The sequence below is a fragment of the Aotus nancymaae genome, unplaced genomic scaffold (assembly GCF_030222135.1).
Source record: "Aotus nancymaae isolate 86718 unplaced genomic scaffold, 86718_ANA_hifiasm-v0.15.2.pri h1tg000057l, whole genome shotgun sequence".
NCBI lineage: Eukaryota > Metazoa > Chordata > Mammalia > Primates > Aotidae > Aotus > Aotus nancymaae.
This window is the reverse complement of record NW_026988471.1, coordinates 5,259,459-5,285,318: the sequence shown is the minus strand read 5'-3', so window position 1 is coordinate 5,285,318 and position 25,860 is coordinate 5,259,459. Positions and strand designations below refer to the sequence as shown.

At 46.0% G+C, this 25,860-nt stretch overlaps 1 long non-coding RNA gene across 5 annotated transcripts in view; it reads right to left on the bottom strand.

Moving 5' to 3' along the window:
- Positions 1-25,860, bottom strand: part of LOC105709832 (uncharacterized) — a 91,046-nt gene that overhangs the window by 31,188 nt on the left and 33,998 nt on the right. The window contains exons 2-6 of one of the 5 annotated variants that reach the window (XR_002477919.2): positions 18,926-19,591; positions 18,698-18,838; positions 10,657-10,801; positions 6,732-8,623; positions 4,901-5,490 (exon numbers count right to left, since the gene is read on the bottom strand). This is a non-coding gene — a long non-coding RNA (uncharacterized LOC105709832). The remainder of the gene's footprint in view (positions 1-4,900; positions 5,491-6,731; positions 8,624-10,656; positions 10,802-18,697; positions 18,839-18,925; positions 19,592-25,860) is intronic. The other 4 variants (XR_002477921.2, XR_002477922.2, XR_002477920.2 and 1 more) reach the window with 4 other exon arrangements.

Genomic DNA, 25,860 nt, shown 5'->3' with positions numbered 1-25,860 from the left:
TTTCAAAGTGGAATTACGTGTGTCTCTGTTTTTCTTTAGGCAGTAGTGATAAATCTGTGCCTGGGAGTCTTTTATCTGAATAATTAAAATAATATAATAAAAATGACCTCTCAGCCCTATAGACCCAGTGAGCTTTGGGCTGATAATGGAATAATCAAATAATCAGAGAACAAGCGCATACATAGAGTTCCTGAGCAAGCAAGACCCGGGAGTGTGAAAGCTGACGTCAGAGACAACGGGAGACAGAGGCAGAGGGGACCAGAGCCTCCAGCACCAAGTGCAAGGTGGGACCAGAGATCACGTGTGTGACAAGGAGACGCTTGCATGGTGGGCGGGGGAGGCAGAGGGGAAGTGGATGCAGAGAGAAGACCAGGCTTGGAGGAGCAGGTGTCTAATGGGAGAACCCATCAGGGGGCAGTTTCTTGGGGAGAAACCACTTCACACTGTTCCATTTATAGCATCTCAGGGCATGGAGTCATTTTTCAAGACAAGGAGCTGAGACAAGGATCTCTGACTTGCACTTTCTTTTTTCTTTTCTTTCTTTTTTTTTTTTTTGTTGTTGTTGAGACGGAGTCCTGCTCTGTTGTCCAGGCTGGAGTGCAATGGTGTGATCTCGACTCACCGCAACCTCCGCCTCCCAGGTTCAAGCAATTCTCCTGCCTCAGCCTCCTGAGTAGCTGGGATTACAGGCACCTGTCACCACCCCTTGCTAATTTTTGTATTTTTAGTAGACGTGGGGTTTCACCATGATGGTCAGGCAAGTCTCAAACTCTTGACCTCGTGATCCACGCCTCAGCCTCCCAAAGTGCTGGGATTACAGGTGTGAGCCACCGCACCAGGCCCTGACTTGCACTTTCTTTGTACTCCTGCACAAATTGTTCATGACCTTAGCTCTCCTGTTCATAATATGGGCCACTTCTTCAACAGGGCACAATAGTACAAAGGGATGGGTGGCTGGGAATCAGCCACTGTCGTCTGGATAGTTTGAGCCCCTTCGGGCGCCAGAGGAACCTGGGACAGGCTGGTTTCACTGCAGCCTCCTTGAGTTTTGGAGACACCAGGCCCAGGAAGGAAAGGGAAACAGCACACGTTCAGTCCGCTCCTGGAAGGCGCAGGAACATCTGTGAAGAGGGTAGGGGACAGGCCCTCAAGCAAGGCCCCAACACAGTTCTGGCAATAACATGATTTCCAAGGTGGCAGATGACAGGGCACGGGCTCGTGCCTGCGGCAGGCCCATGTGAACGAGACCAGCTGGCAGAATGGAATAAGCGCTGAACCCCCTAAAATAACAACCACCGCAGTCACACCAAACAGAACTGGGTTGTTCGGCAAATAACATAAGCCCACGTCACCACCCTTCACTGTTTGTTACATGCTCCTGCAGAAAATACAATTATTTTGTTAGAGGGAAATACGGTGTGTCCCAGCTCTCAGGCACAGATGCATTTTGGGCGATAAAATAGCGTCGAGGTCACTAAAGGGGCCTCTGGTCTTCATGCCTTGTGTCCAGGGCTGGCCATATGCCTGATGTTCTTAGAATGAATGCTATGTATGACCTTCTCCCTTTGATAAATGAAATTTCTTGGCTCACACACTTTTTAATGTGGTTTTTATAGAATCTTTCAGAGCAAGGGAGAAAGAGAAAGAGTGAGCGAGTCTGTGGCTGCCTTTCTTGAAAAATCACTGTGGGCCACAGCGGAACTCTGAAAGTAACAGTGTGAAGTCATTCTGGTGCTCGCCGTTTGGGGTGGCAGATGGGAAGCAGGTGCGTTTCTGCAGGATGAGCTGAAGAAGAGGGGCTTAATTAAAGAACACGCTCACGGCATCCAAAAGATCTTGAATTGCCACCGTGTGGGCCTGCCTTTCCCCTTCCCCAGAATCTTTTTAACTCTTTTCATGGTGGGTCATTGTCCTCCCTGCAGCCCAAAGCAATGAGGCTGGGGCTGTTATTTTCCTCGTGGACAAATGGCTCTGCGGAGCTGGCTGCCGGGCCAATGGAGCCTTCTGCGGCCACTGCAATTGAACTGACACTCGGGGAAGGGGCCTCAGCTGCTGCCTGTCTCTAATTGTTGCTGGGACCCAGCCTTCTGGTCAGCTCCGGTCCTGCCTCTGCTGTCTAGACTGCCTGTTTTTCCTCCCAGCTTCCAGAGATGAGGCTTCCTTTTGTTCCTCAGGGTATTGCATCTTCACGTCCCCTGCAAATGCGGAAGTTGGTCTTTTTGGTTGTGCGGAGTCTCTGTGGGCCTCTGTGCCTTTGCTCACTTCTGTCCGACAGGGAGCTTCTTGTCACTCCTCTCCAGCCCGCCTATGTGGGTGGCCTCATGAGCTCTGATTCAAAAGATGACAGGGGAGCACTGGAAGGACCCCCGGAGGCCCTGGACCTGCCCTCTGGGTGTCAGGACAAGGACCCTTGGGGTCAGAAGAGGAGAGACTTTGCAGGATGAATTTGCGGCAAATCCAGGCATATGCCAAAGAATGCTGATTCCCAGTGCCTGAAATGGGGGGATGTTCTCACCAGCTACTAGGCCTGGTGGTGAGGAAGAGTGGGCCCTCCTCAGCTCCGACTGGGAATCCAAGGAACCGGGAGCCACCCCGAGGGAGAAAGGCTACAGTCGGACCCGGCACTAGAGCCTGGGTCAGGGCCACGTTGCATCCAAGAACAGGACGACTCTGCCGGGTTGGCCTCTAGACCGAGTGAAGTAGAAATAGGAAAAGCGCCCCTGCCTCCCGTGAGCAGTGTTTCTGGAGGCGCTGGTGGGGAGGGAGGTGAAGGTGCCAACTCACACTTCCCTCCAGGACCTGAGCGTCACAGAAGGCCCTACCGATGTAGCTTCTATATTTCACTGCCTAATTTTGGATTCTTTATGACAGCAAAAAAAAAATATATATATATATATATTTGTTAAGCAACTGTTTACTACTGAGACCCAGGGAAGTGACATCGTCTGTCTAAGGTTGCGTCTAATCAGTGGCAGGTCTAAGACCCTGCTAATTCATCTCCTTATTTTAAATCAATTGCAAAGCTTTGCAAACCTTTCAGATAAGCACATCTTTGGCATTTAATGACCTTTTTATGCTTAGTTCAAGAGAGTGCACTTGCTTTAAAGAAATACTATGGGCATGAAATACATTGATATACACACAAAAGTCTGTTTATAGCTCCTACGTATTAAGCTCCTATTGAGTGCTATGTATTATTTTTCTGCATAAACAGCATTCTCTATTATAACCCAGCAAGGCAGGCATTATTGCCCCTGTTCTGCAGCTAAAGAAGCTCTCACTAAGAAGGGTAAAATAGCAGAGAAGCTGGGAAAAGATCATGCACAAAGCAAATACGGAAATGAGAAGGAATGCCCAGATCTGCCTGGCTTCAAAGCAGGTGGTAGCAACTTCCCTGGTGTGAAAGAGCTCATCCAGGGATGAGGTTTATTTATGAACAAAAGAGAAACCCCACCGAATCATTCCTATAGATTTTTCTTTTTTAGTCCAAGGAGTGATAGGAAAAACTGTAAAGAATGGGAAATGGACAAGCAGAGCTGGCAAGTGTTCTGGAGTGAAGACCCCTCATGACAAGGGTTAAACCATTCTCTCAGTCCAAATGTGATTTCTGAAGTTGGGTCCCACTCAGCACGTTTTCCACAGAAATGCTGAGGCAGGAGGGGCTCTTCCCGGGGTGGTTATACACAGCCGTGGTGGCCAGCCCAATTTGAGTTACACAGCATGTACACGCACACTCTCACGCTGGTGATTCTCAGGCTGTTCGTTCAACCGTCCATTGAATTTGACATCATAGATGGGGGTTGCAGGGTGTGCAAGGGAATAATCTGATTTGCAGAGAGGAAAAAGTGTTTGCTGTATATATACTTCCTGTCTTTATTTTCATTATTCTTTTTCACTCAGCACTTCCAATTTCCACATATACACAGAGTCAGTGGAAAGCGTTTATATTCTAAAACTGTACTATCTGAAATACCCTCTACTATTCTATGGCGCCATGTTGATCAGGGCCACTCCTGAATGTAAATGACACAGTCAGAGGCTTTGCAATCCTGGGGCCCAGGGTGCATTTTACATGTGCACATAAACACATATGACTACAAACCATGCTGTCCCCAGGACTAAGTATTTAAGTGTCCCTATGGTAATGATCAGAGATAAGACTTTCACGTTGTTGTGATGACAAAGGGAGTGTACATTTGCATCTGTTAATAATCACCACTCTTAAACAGCAGTAACAACTTTGAGCTTTTCTTGCTTATTGATTTAACCTGTACCGAATGCCCATTGTGTGCTTGTACTCACTAGGTTTTTTACCATTTAGTTCTACCCTTACACATACACGTGTGATGTGTAATGTTCATTCTCCTTTGAGGATTTTTGTCACTAAAAGCTTTCCTCTATTGGGAAAAATGTGAAAATATTCCTCTCCATCCAGAGTCAACCCATTTGGAAATAGCAGCAAAGCTTCCACAGACCCCATTTTTTTCTTTCTATCAAGTATCCTTTGTGAGATAAAGCTCTAAGGATGGAAATTAGCCGCTTCTGTCCTGAGAATCTTCCCAACCCTATTCTTTCAAAGGGATTGTCCAGAAGTCTCTGGGACCACCACAATGCAGACACGCACGGCTGGCTGACGGCCTCGCTTCAATAGAAAGCCTTTTAAAACATGCTCCCATGGTCCTGAAAAAGGCTCTCTTCTTGGGGGCTTAGGCCCGGGGAGAGGGAGCCGGGGCTCCGGAACTGCTCGGTGCAGCTCAGGAACTGTCCTCGTGCAGATCTGAGAAGACTCCAAAGCACAGAAAATGAGGAGAATTTAAAAATCATGTTTGTTCAAGGGATGGGGGAAAGGAAGGGAACAGAAGAAGGAGGCAGGGGAAGAAATTTATAGCAGAAAGGTTACCTTGGCGATTTCTCCACTCTGGGGGTCATCCTAGAAACGTCCCTCCTCCAGGCTGGGGGTGGTGCCAGTTGCCAATAATCTTCTGTTCCCGGAAAATAAAAACCAAGCGGTTAGCAAATGTCAAGATTAAAAAAGAAAACCAGCTGAACAAGGGAACAGCCAGGATGGGCTGCAAGATGGGCGCCTGCCTGGGGAGCCCCAAGTGCAATCCACAGCTCTTTAAGACGGTTGGATGTCATTTCTCTGCTTTGAAAAACCCAGCCATCTCTTGGAGAGCCGAATCGATTAGAGGCCACCTTTTGTGAAAGTGATGCTATCATTGTGGTTGTAATTTATGCAAAGACATTCTGTGGCACACGATGATTAAATTATAGTCTACGAGGCAGGATTTCTACAGCGGGTTTCGCCCTCCGGATTTTGCACTTTTATCTACATTAGTATCAGGTCTGTGAAAATTTGGTGCATATGCTTTTCAATCTGGATGACAGAACATTTCCACATGTTTCTGTGTATTTTTGAGGTGGGGAGAACAGGACCGCCACTGGGAGATGCAGCCGAGCCCACCAGGTAAAGGCGGTGTGATTCTTTTACTGAAAGAAAGAAAAGCAGACAGAAAGGGTTATTTCCTAAGACAGGGGTGAAGCTGTGCAGGTAAAATAAAATAACAAAATACATAGAGAAAATAAATTTAAAAAATGAAAGCATTGTGACCTAGCTCCCTGAACGTCAGAGACGTCAGCACACAGGGCTACGTGCGCAGAAAGGACGCTCCAAGGGTAAGCTCTGCGTCTTACCTAGACAGCGCTCAGCATCCTGCCTGTGGCCATAACTAGAAAGGCGCGTCCCTGTCTCCACGTCGGCCACCATTTTAGTGTGGTCTCTGGATACGGTAAGATGGAGGCAGACGGAGAGCCCGAGGGGCTCCCCCTGCGCGCTCAGCCGAGCTCCGCAGCCCCGCGCCTCTCCCGGGTGATGCATTATTCACCATCCCCCTTCGGCTGAGTCAGGAGGAGCCAGACGGGACCTCGCGGCGGCGAGAGCGCAGACGCTGACAAAGCCTGCAAAGCCTGCTTTACCCAGCGACCGTCCCGGGACCCTGCAGGCAAAGGCGGCCCCCGCCAAGGCATGACAGTATGGGGTTTCAATGGGCTATTTGCTATCTAGATATCTTTGCGATGGAGCCACTCTCCGTGCGCTGTTGATTCATTCCTGAGCTCGTTGCCTTTCCTCTCTCTCTCTCCAGATACATGACCCCTGTGAAGAATCTGTCCGGGGAGCGCAGGATGCTGCCGGCAGCTGGGGTGGGGGTGGTTCCTGCAGGGGCTGAGGGAGCCTGTGTGGCAGGTGGCTTCTTCCTCGGAGAAGCACCCTCGGAGCCTGCCCTCTGGGTCCTTAACAAAGAAGAAACCTGCCTCCCTCAGCGCCTAAAGTTGGGGGAGGTGGAGGCTGAGCTGGGAAGGAATGAGGAGCAGGGTTCGGGCTATTTCAGACCTCCCTGGGGGATCCCGGGAAAGAAGAGCCCCAGAGGGAATCCTGGACGCAGCGTAACCTACGGGGCCTGGGCTGTGCCTGCTGTCCGTCATGGCAGGAGGAGGAGGAGGGCGCGAGGTGCATGTCTGCGCGCGCGTGTGTGTGTGTGTGTGCGTGTGTGTGTTTAAAGAATGTTAATTCATACTGAGATCCTAGGGAATATCTTCCTAACTAGGACAGACTTGAGAATAAATAGCTCTTCCTCTCTCCCACTCACTAACACACGCACACACACACACCACACACGTGCACACACACTGCTAGTTACTAAAGCTAGCCTATGGCGCAAGGAAAAGCTGACCTTGAGAAATGCAATTTCCAGTTCCAGCTGCATGCACGAGGAGGCTGTGCCCCGGGCTCCAGGCGGCCTGCACACCTTAAGTGGGCCACAGGCGGAAACATCCCACACGCGGACTTGGGTGAGGGGCCCTAATGTGACAGCTGAGGTGCAACTGAGGCGGCCAGGTGGAACCACGTCCACCCGCCTGGAGTGTCACTGCAGGTATCCAGCCTTGACGAAGATCATGGGCGTGTTGAGGTTTCCCATCAACCCGCGCCTCTGTCTACACACACAGCGCCTGGGAGCTGAGAAGTGTGTTTATTCTGCTCCTTTCCTCCCTCATAAATGACTGCTATCAACACTTGGAGGAAAAGCCTAAACTGGGCCTGAGCAAATGGAAGCAGAGCAGGCAGGCAGGGCTCACTAGCAAAATCCAAGTGTGATCGCCTGTGTAAGTGATTTCCATGCTTCCGCTCCTTAACGCTTTTTGAAATGATCCTTCTTTTCCCAAATGCACTTAGGGAAGGCAGGTGCAATAATCTGCTTTCCTGTCTCCGTCCTTGATCTGGCTCTATCAGAGAAAAAAAGAACTCTTAGGATTCAACCAAGAGAAAAGACAGTGATCAAATTATTTCAGTGAAAGAAATCCGGTTATAAGATACAAACATATGCATTCAAATCCTGTTATGAACATAAACCTGTCTGAATGGGTGTGCATCTGTAGGAAGTACAAGCTGAATACATATCAACATGGGAGCAGCAATGTCTCTTGGTAGTACGAAAATTAATTGATTATATTTGATTTTTTATACTTTTTAGTTTTTTCCCAAGCAAGATACAATGAGTTGTTATTGCTTCTACAATCAGAAAACAATTAACTTAAAGAAACAGACTATCTGAACAGTTACCATAAAAATTAGCAAAGACGCTGTTTAAAGTTCTACTCAAGTACCTTGGTTTTCTCAGCAGGCTTTCTATCTTCTCATTGTATTTATTCCAGTGTTTATTTTAACTCAACCCAGTCTCTCTTCTGGGTTGTGAAGATACCTGTGATATAAATGGCTAGTGATTCTCAGTGTCTGCACTTTGCTTATGTCTTACTATATGGGAATATATGACCCCAATATTTAGCTGGACATGTGGCCATCAGAGAATGCAACTCTTCCCAGCACCTTTGCAGCTGGGTGTGGCTTAGTGACTAAGTCCCAGCCCATCAAATATGAGCAGAGGTGGTGTGTGCAACTTTACTATATGTGTTATCAGAAGAGGCAGGTGACCCAGACCTTTCCCTCTTCTCTTCTTTATGTCTGAAATCCAACCAAGGCAGAAAGCCGTTAATGACATCCGACCACTGCAACTCCGTGGGTCCCGGCAGGCAGACTTGGTGGAGAGTTCTGCCTGAAGCTGGGTGGCGAGGGGCTGCCATTCAGGACCATTCTCTCCCCAGGTTTGGCATCCAGGGGACCACCTAGGTCTCTGTGTCAACTACTTCTTGAGCCTTGGGGTCATATAGACAAACCGAGTCTCCTACGAACTCTACAGGGCTCCTCTCTGTAACACTTTTTGATTGAAATTGCCCAAGAATTCCCTAGCTATTAGATTACTCCAAAGGAATCTTCACTGTGTACCATAACATACCCAATTCTCTTTCTCCATTTTTATCCTCCCCAAAACAACCACTGCCAGCCCCTTATAAACTGTGGGAAGCGAGTTGAATGTTCCACTTTCCAAAGCTCTTGGAGCCTGTCTCTGAAATGCTTCCCTACTCAATGGCGGTATTTACCTCAGCCTGGCATTTCCTTCCCAAGTCGCCTTCCTGGGTCTGTCCTGGGCCAACACATGATTCGGGTTACAAGGTCTGCAATAAGCTTCTGGTAACAGCCATTGTTCCGTGGTAACTGGCTCTCAGGGACCTGTTAAAGAACACCCATGCTTGTTTCTCTAGAAGATTCCAGAGCTCTTCATACCATAATGGGTCCCCACCGGCCAAGACTAGAAAAGCCAAGTGAAATCTCCTATCTGAATCTCTTGCTTTTGCTCTTGATGAAGAGCCATCCTTTTCTCCTCCTCTCTCTTCCGTATCACCACTGGTTAGGAATATCTACAAGGAGCTTAAATCCAGTTGTGCAAAACTTTGGGCTGAGGATGTCCCAGCTTTGCCTGGCCACGCCCAGCCTAGGGAGACCAAGCCATGCCTCCAGCTTCACATCTCCCTGTCCAGAGCCTCCACCCCTCCCCAGAGGGATTTAGGTAGGTGGCTTGCCCCATCTGTGATCATCAACTGATCCCAAACCTGTTGTAATTATTAAAAGTTTCTCTGAGTCATGGTCATCAAAGATTCTTTTTGAGTTCACAAATGTCCTAAATGTGGGACCCTGTGACACACCATCATGTGACACTTTCCATGGCCTCAGACACTGACCATTGATGCAACTTCCCAGTAGGGTGTCTCTATCCTCAGCCCAGGCCTCTCAGTTGTGGAAAACGCCTTGGATTTGGGCGAAGTAGTCATTTCCACAAAGGCAGAAGCTTCATCCCGTGCCTACTATGAATCCTATGCTTCAGGTGACAAGTCCTCATTCCTTGTCCCCAGGCATTCTAGCAACATGGACCCCGGTGCCATTCATCTCCACTCCAGATGAAAGCTGTAGTTTCTTAGAAATTCACACTTGGAAATGGGGCCTTAGCATCAGCTTCCACATTCTTTCTTCTTTAGGAAAATTCATTTTATGGGCAAATTCCAAATAACTTCAGAGTCCACCAGAAGATCTATGCTGGGTCATGATTCCTCCCAACTGAGTAAAATCGGATCCTAATTTCTCTCCAACCTCCTGGCTGCAAATTTATCTTAATCAGGTATTCAGCCATTCCTCCTGGACTTGAACACAATTCCCAGTGGTTCTGTAGAGTCCAAACATCAAAGGGAAAGTTCTCTGTTCTTCGGCTCCAACTGTTCCCATTGAGGTACTCCCTGTCCATTTTAGATAAGCTGACTGAGCTGTTTGGACACAGGGACATGTTATCACTGTCCCCAAGGATGTGACACTCAATGTCCAGGGTTATCACATTTTTCATGACCTCTATGTACATGGGGCCATCTTGTCCCCAGGCCTTGGGGTACAACAACCGCAACACCATCAACAACAACACACCCCTGCATGCCCACCGCCTGGCTGCTCTTCTCTCTCATCTTGGAAAACTTCACACCGTGACTCTTCCCTCCACTGGCAGCGTCCAGCCTGCTTCCTTTCAGAAAACCCAGTCTTTCACAGATAATGGTTTGTCTTGTCTCCTAGTGGCCTGGACACTTCTGCTTTTGATCCTGTGACCCAAAAACGTGAGCAACCCAAAGGCAAGAGAGCACACACACACTTGGCCACAACAGAGGGAGAAAAACATCACAGTATCTCAGGATCTTGTTGTACACATGTTGGTATTAGCATTGTGTCTGTATTTAGTCAATAGGCTCTTGGTAAAGGAGCCTATCTTTGCTTTCCTTCAACTCTGTTAACAGAAGTGCAGACGTTGAAGAACGTGGCATCCATGAGAGCAGGGGGCCGGTGGGGGTGTGAGACAGCTGGGACAGGGTTGGTTATCCCTTGCCTAGTTGTTCACTTGGAGTAATTTACACGATCTTGGTTTGTGTTTTGACTTCTTGGGAGCTCTCTTCTACCTGGAGTCTCATATTAGGTGAGATTGCTGCATTTACAGAGCTTGCTGGCCACTGGTAAGCTAGGCTACTTCCCTTCCTTTAGCTAGGATTGCATTTCTATTCTTTTCAGAAACTAACAAAGTTTAAGACAGTCAGATCTCAGCATATAATCTCAATTCTTGTCATCAAATTATCTTGCGTCACTTATAAGAATCATCCCAATATTATACCTGCATTTTCTCCTCTGATAGCACATGCCTTTTCTGTACAATAAAATGTTGACCTAGGTCTTACCTTGACAAAAGCTACCTCAAGCACTCTGAGGGCCTTAGAAGGTGCAGGAGGGACTGTAAAGCCTGCTGATGGGATTTTGGGTGCACCAGCAACTGGAGTGATGGCGGGAAGGCCTAGAAATGATTCCCTTCTGAGACCAGGCAGCCTAAGGAGAAACCGGAGAAATGCATCACATACAAAGGAGGCGGCAGTGCTATCTCCATAAATTGCAGCCTGTGGGCCTTTTAATGTGTCAGCGTAACCCGCCGTTAACCATATTTAATTGCTATCTACAGTAAGTTCCATAGATCATTACCACACCAGTCATTTTTCAAAGATCCTCGTTAGCACAGGACTAGCGAACACAATAAAAGACGTGACAGGACATGGCTAGAGAAATGCTGTGGAGAGGGAGCTCACGCAAGCCAGCCAGCTCGCAGAGGAAACCCCCTCTATTTCTCCTGGCACCGTAATAGAAATTCACCGTGCACGCTGGGCTGTTTCCACTGCAGTTCATAAGCCAAGAGCAATGGGTGACTAATGTGCCCTGCTGGTTTCCTCTCCACCAGCGCACCTGGTTCCCTCACACACTGAGGTGATGTCCATGGTGCCTGACTAGAGCAGAAAAGATCTGAAGACACCGAAGTCCACACGTGAAGTGCCTGAAAATAGCACCTTCCTACGAACACTTGGGCTGGTAATCCATTCATTTGGCAGGTACATGTGTACTGTGAGCCCACCCAGAACCAGACACTGTGCTAGGACACTGAGATTCAAGGTCAAGGGAGGCAGGGTCCCCATGGACCTTGTAGCTAGGGACAGAGCTAACAGGAGACAGTCCGGTCCAACCCACTTGCTTTCTTTCAGTGACTTTATTTTCCATTTTGTTGTTACTTTTCTTCAAGTCTCGCGTTGGAATTTGGATTATGTTACTTTATTTTTTCCTTTAAGATGCTTTTTGGATGATCAAAGGCCCATTTTAATCCCTCCGTTACCTTCAGCTCCTTAGAGGTGAATTCTCCTTTTATGGAATCTGCTCCCCTCACCATGATGAGTCTCCGCAGGTGCTGTGGGCTCACCTTCCTTAGGAGTCATTCTCCCATGGAGTCTCAGAAATGCCTTGAGTTCTGCAGGTGTCTTCAGTGGGGCAATGATTTTTGTGCTGGGCTCGAGGCCTTTGGGCTGCAATCTGTTCCAGATTGGCTTTTACCTTAAATTCCTGCTCAGATTTTCCGAACAGCATGGACAGTGTGAATTGAGGCCCCTCACACCAGCCACATTTGGGGTCCTGAATCTACTGTGTGACTCCTATTTCACCCCAGGTCCAGGCCCAGCATGAGCTTTTGAGATGCATTCCTTGCTACAGAAGGCTAAGCACTGCTAGTTTCTATTCAGAGACACAGGGACTCTACCCTGGTTCCTGGCTTTAGAAAGCTGCTCATTCTAACGTTCATTCTACAAACATCTGCAGGCCCCAGACACCCCCAGGCAGATGTTGGGTTCTCAGCCCCTGAGATGTAGCTTTCATTGCAACAGCTCATAGGATTCTGTCCTCTGGCATGAGAAAATATAATTTTTTGTGCTTTTTAAGTATGCCTATGTGATCTTTTAAATGATCTTTTCTTGATGCTATGAGCATTAGGTTAATGGGTTCAAATGTAATGCGTCTTTTAAAATGTGCCGTACATGATCCAGTATTTCTCTGCATTTGGAGTGTGGAGCTGCAGGTGAAAAGGTGTGTTCCGCACTTGCCCCTCACCCCCATCCTCATCACACAGATTCACCCTCTACCTCAAAACAGAGAACCTGGACCTTCGACAGGAAACAAGCCGGACAATCACGGGGCCAAACTCAAATCAAATGTAAATATTTAACTTCCTACTGTTATAAGCAGAGTGGGCCCACAGTCACTCCCAAAGGAAAAGGCACAACAGTGTGTCAGGAGCACTGGCCTTACGGCTTCTCGGACGTTGGCTAAGATCAAGTGAAGACCACTGGCTTTGGGCTCTGATACCCCAGGAGAGTCCTAGTTTCATGCCCACGTGTTGTGTGACCCTTGACCCCTCTTTCAGTTCTCATGAGCTTCAGTCTCCTAAGCCGTGAGAAAGGGACGTAGGATATCTCCAGAGAGCAGAGCCAAAGGCTGGAAGGTTTATATGAAGCAGTTGCACTATATCTGGCACTTAGAATGGGCAAATAAAAGTAGTTTAGCTTCTCCTTCATGGGAACAAAGACTAGAATGGTTTGTATCCTGGCTGTCCTGAAACTGCGCTGCTGAGCTGGGCCCAATCTCTAGTTCGGCTCACTTCAGAAAGCCAAAGGCAGAAAGCTGCAGGACCAGAGAAGGAGCTTGGCCACACAGCCCCTTCCTCCTGATGCCACATGGCTGGTGATCATGGTCACAGCCTACCTAAGATGGTGGAACAGAACTTTGTTGGACTTTTGAAGACAACCTTACAGAAAAATCACCCGGTAAAGGGGCAAATGCACGTGTTCTGTAATTAGACCAATTGGGTTTCCTAATCAGGCAAGCTGTTTATCCTGTGGCCTTGGCAACAGACTGACCTTCCTTTTACAGAGGGGATGGCGATGCCTGGTCCCAGAGGAGCGCTGTGAGCACCCAGGCATGGATACAGTGCTTAGCACAAAGTACCATTAAATGCGAATCACTCTTCTAAACTATGTTTCAAAAAGCAGTAATTCATTCCAAGAAAGGCTCTCAGTTTAGGTGAATCAAGTAATCATAATTTCTCTAGAACTTTTTTTTCTACTGTGAAAGCTTTAATTTTTGTCTATTTTATTTTATTTTATTTTGAGACAGAGCTTCACTCTGTCACTCAGGCTAGAGTGCAGTGGTGCTATCTTGGCTTACTGCAACCTCTGCCTCCCAAGTTCAAGTGATTCTCCTGCCTCAGCTTCCCAAGTAGCTGGGACTACAGGTGCACGCCACCATACCCGGCTAATTTTTGTATTTTTAGTAGAGACAAGGTTTCACCATATTGGTCAGGCTGCTCTTGAACTCCTGACCTGTGATTCACCCGCCTCAGCCTCCCAAAATGCTGGGATTACAAGCATGAGCCACCACGCCTGGCTTGTCTTTGTTTTTTATTGATACATATTAGATGTGCAAATTTTGGGCGTGTATATGATAATTCAGCACATTCACATACTCAGATCAGGGCAATTGGGATAGCTGTCACCTTAAATATTGATCTTTTCTTGATGCTAGGAGCATTAGGTTAATGGATACAAATGTCCAGTTCGAGAAAAATAAGAAGACCTGGTCTTCAGTACATCATGGTGGTTATAGTTAACGTGAACCAGTTGTCATTTCAAAATTGCTACAAGAGAATACTTCCAACACCTTTTTTGTTTGCTTACTTTTTTCTGAATTCTAATAAACTGATATATCAGCCCCTGCAGTAGCCAAAATAATGCCTTCCCCAAAATGCACTTCAGGAATGTGACCTCAGTGCTTGTAATCTGCAGAACCTGCTCTTGGTGTTTGCAAAAGAAAAGGTGTTAGGCCCGCCTCAATTCCTTCTCCTCGAAGGTGAGTCAGAGTCCTGGAAGACAGAATAGCTTGGGAGCTCTAGTTAACTCCTTCCACCAGCTCAGCCTTGACTCAGATTCCAGCTCACAGCTCACAAGCTCCACCACCGAGACAAAATTCTTCAAATGCTCATTTTTTTTAAGACAGAGTTTTGCTCTTATTGACCAGGCTGGCATGCAGTGGCACAATCTCAGCTCACTGCAACCTCTGCCTCCCGAGTTCAGGCAATTCTCTTGCATCAGCCTCCCTAGTAGCTGGAATTACAGGCATCCACCGCCACACCTGGCTATTTTTTTTGTATTTTTTGTAAAGACAGGATTTCGCCATGGTGGCCAGGCTGGTCTTGAACATCTGACCTCAGGTGATCTGCCCACCTTGGCCTCCCACAGTGCTGGGATTACAGGCGTGAGCCACCGCGTCCAGCCTAATGCTCAGGTTTTTATTTCTTGTATATGTCGAGTGAGGACAATAAGAATTTCTTCAAAGTGTTGTTAGAAGCTAATGAATGTCAAGCATTTATAAGAATTTTTGGCACCCAGCAGATGCTCAGAACTTTTAGCTCATAATATTAGCATTGCTATAAAAATAACATTAATAAAAACCAACAACATTAATATTGTGAGAAAGTCATAATAGTATACATCAAAAGATACTAATAATATACAATGACTTTCCCATATGCCATTTGTGTGGCCAGAAAGCCAGACACAACTCCTGGCCTCCTCCTGCTATTCAGACAACATTGCTTAGATGCAAACTTAACTGAAGAACCACTGAATAGGTTTGTCACTCTAAGCAAACGCTAGTGTTCAAGAAATGTTCTCAGGTGTTTTAAAACACAGTCCAGAATACCTGGTTATGGTTTTTCAAATGTTTGCAATACAAGGCCTGCCTCTGTGCTAAGCTCCCAGAGAGAATGTTTATAATAGATGCAGTTTTTCCTATTAGCAATGGAACATATGCATTTGCAGGCTGACTGGCAGGATCTATTATTATAGGCGAAATCTCGTAAACAAAACATAAATGTAAAGGAGTGTTTGTGCTAGCTGCAAATGGGCTACTGGTTTGATGCCACAGGGGAAGTTGTTAGCAGGTGACATCAGACTGTGGATTAGTTAGGGTAACTGTTAACCGAGAAACAGCGGAGATCTTGGCACTCGGTGCAGGCTAGACTCCTTCCTCTATAGAGTTGTTTTCTCCCCAAAATCTAAACCTTTCCCTGGACCGAGTCAGGATCTCTGAGGATAGGACCTGGCCATGTGTATTTTGCACAAAGAATTCATATTTGGACTCCAGGACCCAATTTTGTACATGGGAGTTAGGGTCAGAGAGATAAAGTAGCTTGCCAGCAGTCACCCATCTCATTAGTGTCACAGCAAGAAGTGGAACCTATGGGCTTTTGGCCTCTAGTCTGCAGCAGTTTCTGTAACACCAGTGGATATGAAACAGCATGAAACACAGGAAGTGGGTCCTTGGAGGTGTGCAGCCCAGCAAGACCAAGCCTTTGGGAGGGAGCACAGGACAACCAGGAAGAAACACCTGTGGTGGCCTCTGTGTCTCAGTTTTAGGAGGGGGACCCCACTGCCAGATGATTCAGGTGATGGTGGCCGCGTGGGAGCGTGGTGGTGGCTGGGGAGATGAAGGCAATTCCCTTACGAGACCCGCTAAGGAGAGCAGCTGACATAACTCTGCCACCTTTTTGACTCTTTCTTGATGGATTGAGGATAAAGGGATGTAACTGCAGCCACCAGCATGGAGATTCCCTGGATTCTTAAACTCACAGTTTATTAAGGACATAAAAGGGTCTTCGTGTATTCTAATGCCCCAATTTCATAGGAGAAGAGACAATGTCAGGGAAGGCAGGTGGCTTGTTCAGTTTCAATCAGCCAGTGGCTGGCAGAGTCGAAACCAGAACTCAAGTATTAGGACTCCAGTTCTGTAGCTCATCCATTCCACAAAATTATAATAGCATGTGCTCATGTGGCCAGGGCATGCCCTGTAGTCACTGCCATAGATAGGGATGGATGATGCCCGCTGCCTCTAAAGCGTGCAGTCCTATTGTCTCCTTCCTGCAGTGGTCCCTGGACCACCAGTGTCAGAACCACCTGGGTCTGTGCTCACATGCAGAGTACTGGGTCTGCCCCAGAGGTACTGACTCAGAAACTCTGCAGCAAGTGATAGCTGGGTACTCCAATGTCTGAGAAACCCCAAGATAAAGTTCTGGGATATTGTGGGACTCCATTGAAGAACAGAAGATATACAAGAAGGACTGACCTAAATGTGGCATCGGTTATTTCGTTGAAGAATCATCAACTGAGCACCTACTGGTTTATAGTGCCCACCGTCCACTATGCTGGGAACAGAAGTCCACAAGTCAGCCACATTCCAGCTATGAAGAAATGCATCCTGACAGCCATGGAAGGCCCTGGCTGCCTGGTACCCGGGCTGGGGTGTGTGCCAGGGCAAGAACGGAATGGATGTCAGAGAAGAACAACTCTTGATGGTGCCCAGGAAGGGCAGCTGCTCCTCGGAAGTAGTGCTCATGGAGCCACGTTGCCATGGATACAAATAGTGTCTGGTTACTTACAGGAGCACTATTGTTAGGATGGTTCTGAAATGTTTTTGTCCTGAAGGCGGAGACCTGACCAGACCAAATGACTCTTGGCTGAGGTGGCCAACCCTCTACTCGTATGGTGTCTTAGGACAGCAGTGCAACCTCAAAAGACATTAAATAAGACCAAACTATGGAGACAATAAAAAGATCAGGGGTTGTCAGGGGTTGAGGGGGCAGGGGGATGAGGGAATAAATATCAGTGGAGCGCGGAGGACTTTAGGGTAGTGGAACTCGTCTGTGTGATACTGCGGTGGTGGAGCCATGTCATTAGACATCTGTCCAAACGCCTGGAATGTTCAACACCAAGAGTGCACCCTGGTGTCAACAAGGAACTCGTTGTGTTGGTGACCTGTCAGTGTAGGATCATCACTTAGAAAAAGTGTACCACTCTGGGAAGGAATGCTGATAATGAAGGAGGCAGGGCGTGTTTGTTGGAGGGGCAGGAAGAATATGGAAAATCTCTGTACCTTCTACTCAATTTTGCTCTGAACCTAAAACTGCAATAAAAGCTTCTTTTCTCTTTTTTTTTTTTTTTTTTTCCCTGACTGCTCTGTCACCCAGGCTGGAGTGCAGTGGTGCAATCACAGCTTATTCAATCACAGCCTCCTAGGTTCAATGGATTCTTCTACTTCAGCCTTCCAGGTAGCTGGGACTATAGGCATGCACCATCACACCTGGCTATTTTTTTAAAATTTTTTAAAGACAGAGTTGTCTCTAAGCTGGTCTTGAAATCTTGGTCTCAAATGATCCTCCCACTTAGGCCCCCAAGTGTTGAGTTTATAGGCATGACCCATGGTGCCTGACCTTAAAAAGTCTTTCAAAAAATAAAGATTTCTGAACTGTTTTTTAAAATATGTTGTCTCACAGTGTATAAAAGTTATATTATCAAAAGTCACCTTTTGATAAACGAAGGCTGCCAGATTGATTAGAAATTAGGAGAAGGGGGCCGGGCGCGGTGGCTCAAGCCTGTAATCCCAGCACTTTGGGAGGCCGAGGCGGGTGGATCACGAGGTCAAGAGATCGAGACCATCCTGGTCAACATGGTGAAACCCCGTCTCTACTAATACAAAAAATGAGCTGGGCATGGTGGCGCGTGCCTGTAATCCCAGCTACTCAGGAGGCTGAGGCAGGAGAATTGCCTGAACCCAGGAGGCGGAGATTGCGGTGAGCCGAGATCGCGCCATTGCGCTCCAGCCTGGGTAACAAGAGCGAAACTCCGTCTCAAAAAAAAAAAAAAAAAAAAAAAAAAAAAGAAATTAGGAGAAGGGGTTTGGGCTTTGAGTTTGTCACTGAATATGATAAACTCAGAGAAACTCCCACCTCTCTCTAAACCTCTAATCACCTGGATTAGGAAGGAGATATGTGGGCTGCTAAAATCGCTTCTTCAAGCTCTGATGTTCCAGGACAAGGATAATTGCCGATTAGAGAAAAAAAAAAAAAAAAAAAAAAAACAGAATCTCACGACTGCAAAAGCAGAACAGCACAGTTTCCACAAAGCCATAAAAACGTACTTTTTGGAACATAACAGCCGAGCACATGCAACAGCTCAAGGTCCGTAACTCAGCATATGTAAAGTTCGTAAATTAATGTAATAGGAGGCAGGGTAACATCTGTTCTGTATACCCAACATTGGGGATTTGGGTATTTGAGAAGAGGCTCTGCACATAGTAAAGTCAGCCTAGGAACATGTGAGCTGTATTTACAGTGAGAAGGTCTGCATCTCTAACTATACACATCTGCTCCCGGACAGCTGAGACGGGGGGGCGCAGACTCCACCGAAGGGGAAAGCCTCTCCCAGGGAAGCGGCTTGCTAACACATCAGAATGGAGCCATCTGCCCTTCCCACTGTGTGCGCTCCACCAGCCACCTATTCTTGCTTACCAGCCGGCAGCAACCTTGGCCCTGGCACGTGCCTGTCCCCAGTGGGCAAGGCCATGACAAAGCCACTGCTGGTCACCATTAGTGGTCAAGTCCCACGGTGGTTATTTGAAGAACGTTTGCTTAATTTTATATCGAAGTAGTACTTTCTTCTCCCTCTGAGAAAAAACAAACAGATAGTATCTTGGAGCAATGAAGAACATAATCAAGTTTATGTATGGGTCACAAAGAAACTGAATAGTTACCTCCTACTTAAAAGAGTATCCTGAGCCACTGTGAAGTGGTCCTTTTATCCTGTGGTCTGCAGTTGAAATGGCAGCATTACCAGAGAAGAGCTGTAAAAACAGGCATGCTGAGTTGCTGCTGCATCCTGATCGCCCAAGAGGGAAGCAGGAGGGGATGAGAAGTGTTGAATCGGCTCTCTGACGTGCCAAAGAGGTGAAGGGGTCTCCCCCAAAGCTCTGAGGGCTTTTAAGAATTGGATGTCCGCTGGTATTTCAAAATAGTGCTGGGTATCTGTAATTCCCAAGACAATTCACAGGGGTCCAGAGTTGAAATCTCTACTCTCGGATGCCACAGATGAGCCTTCTCGGCAGGCTTGGCAGACACCTTCACAGCCTCAAAATGGAGCAGTCACTACGACAAGTGATAGGATTCGGCAACCACAAAAGGAAAAAGCTAAGTTTTGAGGCTGAGGACAAAACTGGTTAAAAATATGGTCACTCTCAGGGCCAGTAAGCGAGAAATACGGAAAAAGAACAATTGTTGAATACAGAGAGCAAATCAGTGGACATAACTTGGAAGAGCGCAGGCCGCCAGGTAATCCTAAGGCAGAGGTAGCCTCGTCTGCAAGTGGCTTCCTCCAGCCTGACACCTGAAAACGTGTTACTTTCTCCCAGTTACTCTTTCTCCTGTTTATTGAAAGGGAAGAAAAGAAGAAAAACAAAATGTTAGTCGTTGACTATGTGTCAACACTATTTTGGACATTTCCCTAAATTATATAATTGAATATTCACAACTCTCTCGGATGAGTAGATATTAATATAATTATTTGCATTTTACCAACTCTAGTAAAATGTAAATTATGAAATATCTCCAGAGATATTATGTGGCTTGCTCAAAGACAAAACAGCTAATAGACAGCAAACCCAAGCTTTAAGCAAGTTCTATCTGAAACCCTTTTCTCTCTTCCCTAAGGTACACTCAATCAATGTTTGAGTCTCCCATTTATCTTGTTTCATGAAAGAATGGTCTAAGTCCATGGTTTCTTTCCTATCCAAGAGGAAAATAAACAGTCATGAGACCAAGATCCCCTGGGATCTTCCAGAAGGTAAGTCAAAGCTCTGTGTAGTCCTAGCTCCATTGCTGCCAGATCCCAGAGATTGTGGGATGGGAGTTCTGTCTCTGAGCGCCACCCATTTGAATCTTACCAGATTTAAAAGTCTTACTCTGATAAACTCATCTCTATAAACTTTCCTTTTAAAAATTGATTTTATTTTTTTAAGAACAGTTTTATATTTTAAAAATATAGAGAAGGAGCTCCCTATTATGGGAAACTGGTAAGCAAGAGATCCCTAGTGGTTCACATTCCCACCAAGGACTCTTGCAATCCTAGCCATGGATGAGCTCCTTGGCCCTTCTGGACCCTTAGACTGGTATAGAGAGCTGCCTGCCGTCTATGTGATGGCATTGTCTCAGGGAGAGAGTTTGCACTGGGTGCCAAACACCCCCAACGTCCAAGTAACTGCAACATGATGCCATTCTGAGAAGCTCAGTCCATACAAGACTACATCCCGCCCTGAGGACCAACAGCCCCTGATCTTTCACATACCTGGAGCCCCACTGACATTCCCCTCATCCACCCACAGGGCTGCAGCATTGCAATGCTGGCTGGACACAGTGGCGCGGCTGGGCCAACAGCACTCTAACCCACACAGCGCCCTACACTCTGGAAAATGGGCGGTGCAGCACAGCAGGCGGCTGCCTTGGGAACAAAGGAAGTGTGTAATCCCCAGAGTTTGAGAGCTGCCTGCCGTGGACCACTGCCACTGACAGCAGCCTAATATCCTCTAGTGGCAGGGTGGTCATGTACCTGAATGTGCCTTTAGGGGACTTGGATACCAGCCCAGCCACCAGCCATCCACCACAGGCATCTGTGCAAACCACATGGGGGCTATGAGTTGGCCCACCACCACCACTGCCACTACCAATGCCATGCACACCAACCAGGGGCCCAAGGACTAGCACCCGCAGCCCACCAGTGGTACCACTGGTGCCCAAGGACCAGCCTTCCTGGAGTCCCTGTCCCCAGGAAAGTCTTGGCACAGCCTCCAATAACAACTGCCACCTAAGCCACTGAGGAATTCACAGACACCACTGATGTTGATTACAGTTAAAGAAATCATGCAGAGACCACACTTCTGCACCCACCCAGAGTAAAAGTGAAAGCACCCTGCCCAATGCACACTGTAGATACATCTTTATAAAAAATATTTTCTTTTGAAAGATTCTCATCCAATCTGTAACACTGGACAAAATGGCTGGTATATCAGATGTGCAGCTACCAACATAAAGACACAAAAAATGAAAAGCAGGCTGGGTGCAGTGGCACAAGCCTGTAATCCCAGTTACTTGGGAGGCTGAGGCAGGAGAATCATTTGAACCTGGGAGGCAGAGGTTACAGTGAACCGAGATCACACCACTGCACTTCAATCTGGTCAACCCCATTTCAGAAAAATAAATTGGGAAAGAAAATTATAACTTGAATGAAAAGTTCAGCAGAGATAGAAATCATTTAAAAAACACATGCACAAATAAATCCTGGAACTGAAGAATTTAATAAATGAAAAATTTTAAAATACAATCAAGAGCATTAAGCACAATATACTGCATCAAGCAGAAAAAATTTCTGAACTTGAAGGCAGGCCTCTTGAAATAATTCCATCAGACAAGAAGTAAAAATAAAAAATAATAAAGAATGAAAAGAGCATACAAGACATATGAGGCACAACAAAGTGGTCAAATATTTTAATTTTGGGTGTTCCAGAATGATAAGAAATGGGTAAAGGCATAGAGCACTTATGCAAAAAGAAAAAAAAGGCGAAGCTATATTTTGAAAGTGAAAGGGGGCCAGGGGTGATGGCTCACGCCTATAATTTCAGCACTCTGGGAAGCCGAGGTGAATGGATCACAAGGTCAGGAGTTCAAGACCAGCCTGGCCAAAATGGTGAAACCCCGTCTCTACTAAAAAATACAAAAATTAGCCAGGCATGATGGTGGACACCTGTAATCTCAGCTACTCAGGAGGCTCAGGCAGGAGAATTGCTTGAACCCAGGAGATGGAGACTGCAGTGAGCTGACACGATGCCAATGTACTCCAGTCTGAGTGACAGAGTGAGACTCTAACTCAAAAAAAAAAAAAAGTGAAAGGGAAATAAAGTTATTTCTAAACAAGCAAAAAGAGATAATTTATCCCCACTAGACCAACCCTGCAAGCAATGCTTAGGGGAGTCCTACATCTGGAAGCAAAAACTCAATATCTGCTGATATGGTTTGGCTGTGTCCTCCTCAATAATCCATCTCATCTTGTATTGTGGCTCCCATAATTCCCATGTGTTGTGGGAAGGACTCAATGGGAGATAATTAAATCATGGGGGCAGTTTCTCCCATACTGTTCTTGTGCAGTGAGTAAGTCTCACCAGATATGATGATTTTATAAGGGGTTTCCCCTTTCACTGGGCTCTCATTCTCTCTTGCCTGCTGCCATGTAATACATACCTCTTGCCTTCTGCCAGGATTGTGAGGCCTCCACAACTATGTGGAACTGTGAGTCTATTAAACTTATTTTTCTTTATTAATTGCCCAGTCTTGGGTATGTCTTTATCAGCAGTGTGAGAACAGACTAACACAATAATTTGATACTGGGAGTGGGGTGTTGCTGTAACAATACCCAAAAATGTGGAAGAGACTTTGGAACTGTGTACTAACTGAGGTTAGTACAGTTTGGAGGACTCAGAATAAGACAGGGAGATGTGAGAAAGTTTGGAACTTCCTAGAGACTTATTGAATGGCTTTAACTAAAATGCTGATAGTGATATGGACAATGAAATCCAGGCAGAGGTGGACTCACATGGAGATGAGGATCTTGGGAACTGATGTAAAGGTGACTCTTCTTATGTTTTAGCAAAGAGACTGGTTGCATTTTGCCTCTGCCCTAAGATTTGTGAAACTTTGAATTTGAGGGAGATGATTTAGGGTACCTGACAGAAGAAATTTCTAAGTAGCAAAGTATTCAAGAGGTGACTTGGATGTTGTTAAAAGGATTCAGTTTTAGAAAGAAAGCAAAGCATAGAAGTTTGGAAAATTTGCAGCTTGATGATGCAATGGAAAAGAAAAACCAATTATCTGGAGAGAAGTTCAAGCCTGGTACAGAAATTTGTACAAATAACAAGGAGCCAAAAGTTAATCACCAATACAATGGGGAAAATGCCTCCAAGGCATGTCAGAGACATTTGTGGCAGCCCCTCCCATCCAGGCCAAGGGTCCCATGCTCCGTGCAGTCTAGGGGCTTGATGCCCTGCATCCCAGCTGCTCCAGCCATGGCTAAAAGGTGCCAAGGTACAGCTTGGGCTGTGGCTCCAGAGGGTACAAGCCCCAAGCCTTGGCAGCTTCCACACAGTGTTGAGCCTGTGAGTGCACAGAAGTCAAGAGCTGAGGTTTGGAAACCTCCGCTAAGATTTCAGAGGATGTATAGAAACGCCTAGATGCCCAGGAAGAAGTTTGCTGCAGGGGTGGGGCCCTCTTGGAGAACCTCTGCTAGGGCAATGTGGAAGGGAAATGTGGGGTTGGAGCCCCTACAGAGTCCCAACTGGAACTCTGCCTAGTGGAGCTGAGAGAAGAGGGCCGCCATCTCCCAGACCCCAGAATGGTAGATCCACTGACAGCTTGCACCATGCACCTGGAAAAGTCACAGACACTCAATATCAGGCTGTGAAAGTAGCCAGGAGGGAGACTGTACCCTGCAAAGCCACAGAGGCAGAGCTGCCCAAGACCATGGAAATCCACCTTATGCATCAGAATGACCTGGATATGAGATATGGAGTCAAAGGAGATCATTTTGGACCTTTAAAGATTTGACAGCTTTGCTGGGTTTTGGACTTGTATGGGGCCTTTGCCTCCTTCGTTTGGCCAATTTCTCCCAATTAGAATGGGAGTAATTATTCAATGAATGTCATTCCATTGTATCTAGGAAGTAACTAACTTACTTTTGATTTTACAGGCTCATAAGCAGAAGGGACTTGCTTTGTCTCAGATGAGACTTTGGACTATAGCCTTTTGTGTTAATGCTGAAATGAGTTCAGATTCTGGACGACAGTTGGGAAAGTACGATTGGTTTTGAAATGTGAGGACATGAAATTTGAGAGGGGCAAGGAGCAGAATGATATGGTGGCTTGGCTGTGTCCACATCCATATCTCATATTGAATTGCAGCTCCCCTAGTCCCCACATGTTGTGGGAGGGACCTGGGGGGAGATAATTGAATCATAAGGGTAGATTCCCCACTACTGTTCTCATGGTAGCGAATAAATCTCACAAGATCCGATAATTTTATAAGGTGTTTCTGCTTTTACTTGCCTCTCATTCTTTCTTCCCCGCCACCATGTAAGATGTGCCTTTCACCTTCCACAATGATTGTTAGGCCACCTCAGCCATGTGGAACTGTGAGTCCATTAAACCTCTTTTTCTTTATTCTCTTTATAATTTATCCAGTTTCAGATATTTCTTTATTATCAGAGTCAGAAAAAACTAATACATCTGCCATCATGAAAACATACAAAAATATAAATTCACTGGTAGAGTAGATGCACAAATAAGAAATAAGAAAGTCAAACATTATCACTACAAAAGAATACTAAATTATAAAAGTAAACAATAAAAATGGAAGAAAGAAGAAAGAGAATGCAAAACGATGGGAAAATATTAACAAAATAACAGAAGCAAGACCTCACCAACTAATTAACAATATTGAATGTAACAGTTTAAACTCTAAAGTTGAAAGAGTGGCTGAATAGCCTGATAAGAAAAGACCACGCTGTATACTGCCTACAATAAACCCAACTTCATCTGTAGAGAGGCACATAGACTAAAGGTGAGGGGATGGAAAAAAATGTTCTAACCAAACACAAACCAGAAGTGTACAGAAGAAGCAATACTTATTTCAGACAAAACAGTCTTTAAGTCAAAAAGCATAAAAAGAGACAAAGTAGGTCACGATGTAATGATAAATGGATCAATTTGGCAAGAGCATATAGCAACTACAAATGTATACTGAAACATTTACAGTGTATGCCCAACACTGGAGTACCCAGACATATAAAGCACATGTTATTATGATAGAGCTAAAAAGGGAGAGAGAGACCTGAAAACAATAATAAATAGCGATTTTCATACCCACTTTCAGCATTGGACAGATCATTTAGACAGAAAATCAGCAAAGAAATATCAGACTTAATTTGCACTATAGACAAAATGAACATAACAGCCATTTATAGAACACTTTATCCAACAATTGTAGAATATTTATTATTCTCATTAGCACATGGAAAATTCTACAGGATATATCACATAATAGGTAAAACAACAAATCTCAACAGATTTTTAGAGATCAAAGTCATATCAAGTATCTTCTCAGGGCTTTGCACAGTGGCTCCTGACTGCAATCCCAGCATTTTAGAAGGCCTAGGGAGGCAGATGGCTTTGAGTTCAGGGGTTTGAGACCAACCTGGGCAACATAGTAAAATTTCATCTCTATGGAAATACAAAAATTAGCTGGACATGGTGGCACATGCCTGCAATCCCAGATACCCACGGGGTGTCGGTGGGGAGGGCTGAGGCAGGAGAATCACTTGAACCTGGGAAGGCAGAGGTTGCAGTGAGCTGAGATTGCACCACTGCACTTTAGCCTGGGTGACAGAATGAGACCCTGTTTCAAAAAAGTATATTCTCAGACTACAATGGAATAAAACTAGAAATCAATAACAAAGGGATCTTGGGAAACTGAACAAACATGTAGAAATTAAACAAGATTCTCTTGAGTGACCACTGACTCAGAAAAATTAACAAAACAGTAAAAATATTATACAAACAAATAAAAATTGAAACATGATTTACCAAAATCCATG